Source organism: Camelus bactrianus, chromosome X (assembly GCF_048773025.1).
Source record: "Camelus bactrianus isolate YW-2024 breed Bactrian camel chromosome X, ASM4877302v1, whole genome shotgun sequence".
NCBI lineage: Eukaryota > Metazoa > Chordata > Mammalia > Artiodactyla > Camelidae > Camelus > Camelus bactrianus.
Genome location: NC_133575.1, coordinates 71,200,263 through 71,208,882, shown reverse-complemented (window position 1 = coordinate 71,208,882; position 8,620 = coordinate 71,200,263). Strand labels below are relative to the sequence as shown.

At 42.9% G+C, this 8,620-nt stretch overlaps 1 pseudogene; it reads left to right on the top strand.

The window, feature by feature from the left end:
- Window positions 1–274: 274 nt before the first annotated feature.
- Window positions 275–2,631, top strand: LOC105069312 (SH3 domain-binding protein 1 pseudogene; annotated as a pseudogene).
- The last annotated feature ends 5,989 nt before the right edge of the window (window positions 2,632–8,620 follow it).

Sequence of the window (8,620 nt, the reverse complement as noted above, 5' to 3'; positions counted from 1 at the left end):
CTTTCAGTTATTCATGGACATATACACACTCATTGTCACATTTTTTTCTCTGTGAGTTATCATAACATTTTGGGTATATTTCCCTGTGCTATACAGTGTAGTCTATTCTACAATTTTGAAATCCCAGTCTATCCCTTCCCACCCTCCACCCCCCTGGTAACCACAAGTCTGTATTCTCTGTCTGTGAGTCTATTTCTGTCCTTTATTTACGCTTTGTTTTTGTTTGTTTGTTTTTGTTTTTGTTTTTTAGATTCCACATATGAGTAAGTGGGGGCCGGGGGCGGAGTCGCCAGCGGGGGAGGAGAGAGCGAGCAGCGAGCGAGAGCGCGGCTGGCCCAGGAAGCGGAGAGCGCCGCCCACCCATCCGGGGCGAGAGAGGAGCCGCGGGCAGAGGCAGGCTGGGCCGGGGGCTGGGCCCTCGACCCCCACCGTGACCCCGCAGCCCCCAGCCCGCCCCCAAGATGATGAAGAGGCAGCTGCATTGCATGCGGCAGCTGGCCACACGGGCAGCTTGGGACGCACCCCGGAGACTGCTGAGTTCCTGGGTGAGGACCTGCAGCAGGTGGAGCAGAGGCTGAAGCCGGCCAAGCGAGCAGCCCACAATGTCCACAAACGACTGCAGGCCTGTCTGCAGGGCCAGAGCGGGGCAGACATGGACAAGCGGGTGAAGAAGCTTCCCCTCATGGCTCTGTCCACCACGATGGCCGAGAGCTTCAAGGAGCTGGACCCCGATTCCAGCATGGGGAAGGCCTTGGAGATGAGCTGTGCCATTCAGAACCAGCTGGCCCGCATCCTGGCTGAGTTTGAGATGACCCTGGAGAAGGATGTCCTGCAGCCGCTCAGCAGGCTGAGTGAGGAGGAACTGCCAGCCATCCTTAAGCACAAGAAAAGCTTGCAGAAACTGGTGTCTGACTGGAACACGCTTAAGAGCAGGCTCAGTCAGGCAGCTAAGAACTCAGGCAGCAGTCAGGGCCTGGGTGGCGGCCCCGGCAGTTACAGTCACACCACCACGGCCAACAAGGTGGAGACGCTGAAGGAGGAGGAGGAGGAGCTGAAGAGGAAGGTGGAGCAGTGCAAGGACGAGTACTTGGCCGACCTGTACCACTTCACCACCAAGGAGGACACATATGCCAACTACTTCATCCATCTCATGGAGATTCAGGCTGATTACCATCGCAAGTCTCTGAGCTCTCTGGACACGGCCCTCGCTGAGCTGAGGGAGAACCACAGCCAAGCAGACCCCTCCCCCTCGATGACGGCCGCCCCCTTCTCCAGGGTGTACAGGGTGTCTCTGGGAACCCACCTGCAAGAGCTAGGCCGGGACATCGCCCTGCCCATCGAGGCCTGCGTTGTGATGCTGCTTTCTGAGGGCATGAAGGAAGAGGGCCTCTTCCGTCTGGCCGCTGGAGCCTCCATGCTGAAACGCCTCAAGCAGACGATGGCCTTGGACCCCCGCAGCCTGCAGGAGTTCTGCTCGGACCCCCACGCCGTGGCAGGTGCCCTCAAGTCCTATCTGCGGGAGCTGCCAGAGCCACTGACGACTTTTGACCTCTATGACGATTGGATGAGGGCAGCCAGCCTGAAGGAGCCAGGAGCCCGGCTGGAGGCCCTCCAGGAGGTATGCAGCCACCTGCCCCGCGAGAACTTCAGTAACCTCAGGTACCTGATGAAGTTCCTGGCACAGCTGGCAGAGGAGCAGGAGGTGAACAGGATGACGCCCAGCAATATCGCCATTGTCCTGGGGCCCAACCTGCTGTGGCCCCCTGAGAAGGAACGGGACCCAGCCCAGCTGGATGCAGCCTCCGTGTGGTCCATCCAGGTGGTGGGCGTGGTCGAAGCTCTGATACAGAACGCAGACACCCTCTTCCCTGGAGATACCAACTTCAACGTGTCAGGCTTGTTCTCAGTGCCCGCTCCCCAGGACAAGGTCAGTGACAGGCCGGCTTCTGAGGAGCTTCCATCAGTTGCCATGCCCACCCCAGCCGTTGTCCCATCTCCAGCTCCGACCCCGGCCCCAGTGGCTGCCAAGGAAAGGGCAGAGTCCAAGACGCCCCTCAGACCAGCCTCCCCCAAGTTCAGTAGGAGCCCCCCGGAGGCAGGAGCCCCAGCAGAGGACACAGCTCGGAAGACCAAACGCCCAGCGCCAGCCAGGCCCACCATGCCACCACCCCAGGTCTCCAGCACCCGCTGCACCCCTCCAGCCTCAGCCCCACCCCCTGGCTCTGGCAGCCCTGTGACCCCCCGGGTTCTGCCCCGCCGTCTGGTTGGCAGCAACCTCCGGGCCCCCACGGTGCCACCCCCATTACCCCCCACTGCCCCCCAGCCTGCCCGGCGCCAGAGCCGGCCCTCACTAGCCTCCCCCAGCCCAGCCTCCCCAGGTCCAGCCTCCTCCAGCGGAGTCTCTCTGAGCATGCCTGCAGATGTGGACCTGGGGGCTGCCACAGAGGAGGGAGGGGCCCCTGAGGCAGTAGGCAGGGCCCCCACTCCCCCAGTCATCCCCCCTCAGCCCCGGCCCAGGAGCCTTGCCTCAGAGACCGACTGAGCTGGCAGCTCCTCCCTCACAGCCCTCAGCATCCCTTCCTCCCCACCTTGTCCTCCCAGGACACAGCCCTCACCCCTCCCAAGGGGGTGGGGGGGCCTCCAGCCTTTGCCTACAAGTGCCTCGGTGCCCGCTGGGTCGGCCCCCATGGCAAGGGGGACTCAGAACAGTCCTCCGCTTCTAGACTTTGTCCTCTTGGATCCACTCTTGGTTTGGGGGTCCCCTCAGCCAACTCCCCACTCCCTGGCAGGGTCCCAGGGGAGCCGCTGGAAGGAAGGAGAGGCTCACCTACTCCTGCAGGACTTTAATTTTTCTCTTGCCAGTATATTTTTTTGTAAGGCTGGTAAATAAATTATTTTGGACAAAACTGGAGCAGCTGCCCAAATGATAGTTTTATTTTCTGTCCTTGAAATAAAGAAGCCACTTTCATAAAGGAGAAAAAAAAAATTTGTTTTATTTTGTTTTTATTTCTATTGCCTGGGTAGACTGCCCTAAGAGAACGTTGCTAAGATTTATGTCATAATTCTATGTTTTCTTCTAGGAGATTTATCATGTCTTGTCTTATATTTAAGACTGTAAGCCATTTTGAGTTTATTTGTGTCTATGGAGTGAGGGAGTGCTCTAACTTTATTGACTTACATGCTACTATCCAGTTTTCTCAACACCATTTGCTGAAGAGACTGTCTTTTCTCCATTGTATGTTCTTGTCTCCTTTGTCAAAGATTAATTCACCATAGGTCTGTGGGTTTATTTCTGGGTTCTCTATTCTGTTGCATTGATTCATATGTCTGTTTTTATGCCAATACCATGCTGTTTTGATTACTGTAGCTCTGTAATATTGTCTGAAGTCTGGGAGGGTTATTACTCCAGCTTTGTTCATTTTCTTCAGTATTGCTTTGGCAATTCTGGGTCTTTCGTGATGCTATATAAATTTTAGGGTTGTTTGTTCTAGTGTTGTGAAAAATGTCCTGGGTAATTTGATAGGAATTGCATTAAATCTGTAGTTTGCCTTGAGCAGTATGGCCATTTAAATGATATTGATTCTTCCAATCCAAGAGTAATCTTTCCACTTCTTTAAGTCATCTTTAATTTCCTTAATCAGTGTTTTATAGATCTCCATGTATAAGTCTTTCACCTCCTTGGTCAGATTTATTCCTAAGTATTTTATTATTTTGGAGGCGATTTTAAAAGGGATTGTTTCTTTACTTTCTTTTCCTGCTATTTCACTGTTAGTATAAAGAAATGTAACTGATTTTTGTATGCTGATCTTGTATCTTGCTACCTTGCCAAATTATTTTATTAGCTCTAGTAGCATTTGCATGGAGCTTTTAGGGTTTTCTATATATAGTATCATGTCATCTGCATATAATGACAATTTTACCTCTTCTCTTCCAATTTGAATCCCTTTTATTTATTTTTTTTTTCTTGACTGATTACTATGGCTAGGACTTCTAAGACTATGTTGAATAGAAGTGGTGAGAGTGGGCATCCTTGTCTTGTTCTAGATTTTAGCAGGAAGGCTTTCAGTTTTTCACTGTTTAGTATTATGCTGGCTGTGAGTTTATCATAAATAGCTTTTATTATGTTGAGATATGTTCCCTCTATACCCACTTTGGTAACAGCTTTTATCATAAATGGATGTTGAATTTTATCAAATGCTTTTTCTGCATCTATTGAGATGATCATGTGTTTTTTTCCTTTCTTTTGTTGATGTGGTGTATCACATTGATTGATTTGTTTATGTTGAACCATCCTTGTGTCCCTGGGATGAATCCAACTTGATCATAGTATATGATCTTTTTTAATGTGCTGTTGACTTCTGTTGCTAATATTTTGCTGAGGATTTTTGCATTTATGTTCATCGCTGACATTGGCCTATAATTTTCTTTTTTGGTAGTGTCTTTGTCTGGTTTTGGTATCAGGGTGATGGTGGCTTCATAGAATGAGTTTGTGAGTACTTCCTCCTTTTCAATGTTTTGGAAGAGTTTGAGAAGGACTGGTATGAGTTCTTCTTTGTATGTTTGGTAGAAATCTTAATTGCTAATTCTACTTCATTTCTAGTGATTGGTCTGTTCAAGTGGGCTATTTCTTCTTGATTCAGTCTTGGTGGACTGTATGTTTCCAGAAACTTGCCCATTTTTCTCAGTTGTCCAATTTGTTTCTATATAGTTGTTCATAGTATTCTCTTTATGGTTTTTTATATTTCTGTGGCATTAGTTGTAATTCCTCCATTTTCCTTTCTTATCTTATTTATTTGCATTCTCTACCTTTTCTTCTTGTTGAGCCTGGCCAGAGGTTTGTCAGTTTTGTTTACTCTTTCAAAAAACCAGCTCTTGGTTTGATTGATTTTTTTCTATTTTTTTTAATCTTTTTTTTATTTATTTCTTCCCTGATCCTTATTATTTCCTTCCTTCTGCTGACTTTAGGCTTTGTTTGTTCTTCTTTATAATTCTTTTAGATGATAGGTTAGATTGTTTACTTGAGATAGTTCTTTTTTGAGGAAGGCCTATATTGCTATGAACTTCCCTCTTGGGACTGCTTTTCCTGCATTCCATACATTTTGTAAAGTTTTGTTTCATTTTCCTTTGTCTTAAGGGATTTTTTTATTTCTTCTTTGATTTCATTATTGGCACATTGTTTTTTTTAGTAGCATGTTATTTAATCTTCATGCTATTGTATTTTTCTCCTTTGTTTTTCTATGGTTGATTTCTAGTTTCATGTCACTGTGGTCAGAAAAGATGCTTGAAATAATTTCTATCCTCAAATTTGTTGAGGCTTCTTTTGTGGCTGAATACATGATCTATCCTAGAGAATGTTCCACGGGCACTTGAAAAGAATGTATTTTCTGTTTGTTTTTTTTTCTTGAGAGTTTTTACAATGTCTGTGTTAGCTGACATGCAGACAATGAATTTGTAAGGGGTCATGCTCAATTGTTCAAGCCCATAAACTTCTACCCTCTGCCTATAGATAGACTTTTTATTAGTTGGCAAAAGCATTTAAAGTTCAGACTGTACTCAAATATACCATAGCTTTCATTTTATAATGGGCATTCTTTGGTTTCCCCTGTACATTAGCATAATTTCACAGTAAGCTAGGGCTCTGTGGTAAAATGTTCTAGCTGTTTCTATGATTCTCTGACTTTCAGTTAAATTTCTGGCTAGACTCTTCCTCTATTTGAGAATGCAACCTCAAGATAGCCAACCTGCTGGCTTTCTTTATTTGTTTTCTATGAGGTTTACTATTTTACTGACAGCCACACTTTTATAAGTTTTTACTCTGTACCTGAAGTCAAGTTTGTACTCTCCAGCAGTAGAACTACTTTTTTTCACAGTCAGGTCTGTTTTGGAAAGACTGCAGTTCTTGCCCATTCCTACTCTTCTTATCTGAATATTTAGGAAGCTTTTATGAATGAAAATACCTCAATTTATCATTTACCTTTAGTACACTCATGAACTGATTTTTAATTTTCCCCCATTTATACTTGTTTTCTGAGGAGAGAATTAACAAACCTTTTCATAATACTATAGTCAAAAGTCCTATCTATTACTGTAGATGACTTGTTGTATTTTTGGTTTTGAATATTTTAAGTGTAGTATATGGTCATATTTTCAATTAAGAAAGTAAAATAATGGGGAGTAGAAAAATCCCATTGTAATAATCTAAGCAAATCAATATGAACAGCTCCCCAAATAGAAACATTCTATTCTAATAGAAAGCAAAATTTATCTCCTTTGAGAGTGTTGACTGCATTGTATTTTCCCTGTGTGACATTCACCTCTCTAGCATAGTATATTATATTTGAATACATAACTCAAAGTTTTCTCTTTCTTTAAATGTTATTATGTGCCTTATGGAAGAATCTGTGTAAGGTTGAATTTTCTCAAGCTAATTTACGAGCAGTACAGGAGTGTCAGTAATAATTGATTGAAAAAAGTGAGGTCAGCCGTTTCACATTTATCTGTTTGTTCCACAATGACTTTTGAAAGTTGACTGATTTTAATCAAATTTGGTACACTGCTAAAGGTAGAAAGGCTTCACCTTGAGTTTGCTTCTATATTCTGAAATCTTGAAAGGGAATTCTAGCTAATAAACATTTATAAGTAGGCATACCCTCTGTAATTTCAAATAGATTTCAATGACATTTTGAATGAAGGTAGAGAAACATTATTTCAATAAATGAAGCTTACATCTCACAGAGCTGTGACTGCTTTTCTTTTTATGATATCAAGAGGCTAGTGCAGTGCTAAAAATCTTTGCTTTTGTTCTTTTTAAATTATACTTTATGTTTAATTTACATGAATATAGATTGTGGCTTTTCATATAGCTAGATGTCAGCTCCTTTGTTCCTCCCTCACTTCTAAATAATGTTATTTGTAATGTCTATAATTGCTAACATTCGAACATAAATATATATGCTAGAGAAGTACAGTGACTAATTTTCTTTTTTAAAATCCATAATGACTTGTTAATTGTAACTGTATTTTAACCATTATGGCTTGCTAGTGTGTTTGTCTATCATTTTTTTTCAGGCCTCAAAGCTACAGAGATACTTGCATAAGGTCATTTTTGATATTGGCATTTTGCTATTGATTAGTGACTCCTGAATGCTTTTTTCCCCTCTAGTGACAATGAATGACCAAATATAAGGTAGCAGCAGCATCCAAGAATTTCATATCATTTATTGTGGCACATTTACAATAGATCAATATTATATGCTGTCAAACTTTTCTTGCTGCATTAAGTGATAAAGGTATCATCAGTATACCATAAAGCACATTGACCATTTCTTTAGGGGACTCTACCTGAAGTCTTAAATACAGTAAGTAAAATCAAACAATTAAAGATGCAGACTCTACAAAACTAGAGATACAGCTATAAATGATTAGTTATAAAAAATAAGGAATCAATAACACAACTTTTAATTGCAGATATCTCTCATGGAAATTTATTGTACAGGTCAAGGTTATTGGTAACAAAATTCATAATGTTTTTACACAATCCCTAGAGGCATATAGCTACCCAAACAGGTTTTAGAATATGAAAATTATATACTAGATATAGTATAAGTTGTGTTCTTTCTATCATTGATATACATATGTATTTTAAAAGGTTCATAGGTATTTGTTATTTGTGTTGTTGCTCAGATAATTCTTAATAAATCAAGCTTCATGTAAGATGACTACCTTGCTAACAATATCTAATAACAAGAATATTGATGTGAATATAATCCGGGATACAAGAAGTTTGTGCCCCATCTGACAAATGACAAATGAGTGGAGCTAATCAACTTGGTATGTCTTTGTTCATGAGATGGAGGAGTGTCTATCTGGCAAGTAAGTTTAAAAAGCAAAAGAGCCTCTGAGTCAGATATAAGCTGCATTGCTAAAGGAGAGATTGATAAAGGTAGAGAGAAGAGAGAGAGAAAAGAACTAAGAGAGAGAGCAAAATAAAGCCTGGAGTGGGATGACTGAAGTGATTCTGGAAACTTGGAGGTAGATGTGCTGCACAGATCTCCATTCAAGACCAACTTATTGCCCAGCTGTGCAGAGTGTGATTAGCTGACAACCTCCAGCTGTTAAATCCTTCAGGGTCTACCACAGCAAACACTACTATAAAGGCCTACCATTACTGTCTAGTAGGTGAAGAATGTATTGAGAATCTTTGCTGTGGAGCTCCATGTTGGGCTGGCAGATATTTTTGTCAGGACTAGGTTGCCTTTTTGTGGCTTTACCCACCTAATCCTGCTTCCTCACTTTACTTTCATAGGTTTTAGTCCCTGAGAATATTTTACAGTCAACATCATCTCCGTGTCTGCTTTGTGGGGAACACAACTTGTTACTGTGTCCCTGAAGAGATGGTATTGTTGTTGGAAGAAATGATATATCACTGTAGATGCAGCACTAAGCCTAAGAAAAAGTATACTTAATAGTTCCTTGGTCCAAGTGAATATGGTAGTTGTTTCAGATCTTTGCTGGTAATATCCAGCAGTGAATAACGGAAGTGGAAATGTTGCCTTATGAAATCAGCTCATGATAATATGTGACATAATCTCTTGAAACTCCCACAAATAATGTAAAGGGA